Raw genomic sequence first — 1,173 nt, forward strand, 5'->3', positions numbered from 1 at the left:
GGTTATAGTTATAACAAGAATTGAGGGCTAGGTTTAAAACTAGTAATATTGATAGGGTTTGTGTTAGAGTAAGAATTAGTTTTAGGACTAGGGTTAGCATTAGAGTTGGGGTTTGTCAAGAGTAAAGGTTAACGATAGAGCCAGGGTTAGAGCTAGGGTTTGGGTTAGTGTTAGGGCTAGTGTTAGGGTTAGGGTTAGGGTGAAAGCTAGGTTTAGGTCTCAGACATGGGCTAGGTTTTGGTTAGCATTAGGTTTAAGGTTACAGCTAATGTATGATCTAGGGTTATGGTTAGAATTAGGGTTAGGACTAAGTGTATTGTTAGGTTAAGGTTTAGGTTTAGGGTGATGTTTAGATGTAGGGTTAGTGTTAATATCAGAGACAGGTTCAGGGGTAGATTTAAGGTTAAGGTTAAAACTCGAATTAGGGCTACCCTTAGGGCTAGATGTAAGATTAGAGTTTGGTTGAGGTAAAATTTCAGAGTTAGTTTTATGGCTCAGTTTTGTTTTAGGGCTAAACCTATGGTTAGGGCTAGTTTTAAGATTATCTTTAGGGTTAGGGCTAGTATTAGGGTTAGGATTAGGTGTAGAATTAGGGTTAGATTTAGAGTTAGGTTTAGATCTAGTGTAGGGCAAGGTGTAAGGAAAGGGCTAGGGTTATTCCAGGCTTAGTGCTAGGAATAAGGTTATGGTGAGTGACAGGGTTACAATTAGGTCTAGAGATAGGGCGAGAGTTATAATTAGTCTTTAAGCTAGGATTAGGGTTAGGTTTAGAATTAGGGCTACGGTTAGTGTTAGAGTTAGTCCTAGGGTTAGCATTAGGGCTAGGATTAATGTTAGGGTTAGGGTTTGGGTTTGGTTTAGGGTAAGCGATGCAGTTTTAACTAGGTTTAGGGCTAGGGAAAGGGTTAGAGTTAGGGTTAAGTTATGATTAAGGCTAGGTTTTGGGCTAGGATGAGACCTAGTGTTCATATTAGTGTTAGGGCTAGGATTAGGGCTAGGGCTAATGTCAGGTCTAGGGTTACAGTTAGGGATAGTTTTCAGGTTATTTTTATGGTTAGGTCTAGTGTAAGGGTTAGATTTAGGGTAAGGATCAAGTTTATAGCTATCTGTATTATTAGGGTCAGTGCTTGGCTTAAGGTGTGGTTTAATTTAAGATTTAGGTTTAGGGCTCGA

The sequence above is a fragment of the Marmota monax genome, unplaced genomic scaffold (assembly GCF_021218885.2).
Source record: "Marmota monax isolate L192 unplaced genomic scaffold, Marmota_monax_Labrador192_F-V1.1 WCK01_AAM20220418_F8-fsc00257, whole genome shotgun sequence".
In the NCBI taxonomy this organism is placed as follows: Eukaryota; Metazoa; Chordata; class Mammalia; order Rodentia; family Sciuridae; genus Marmota; species Marmota monax.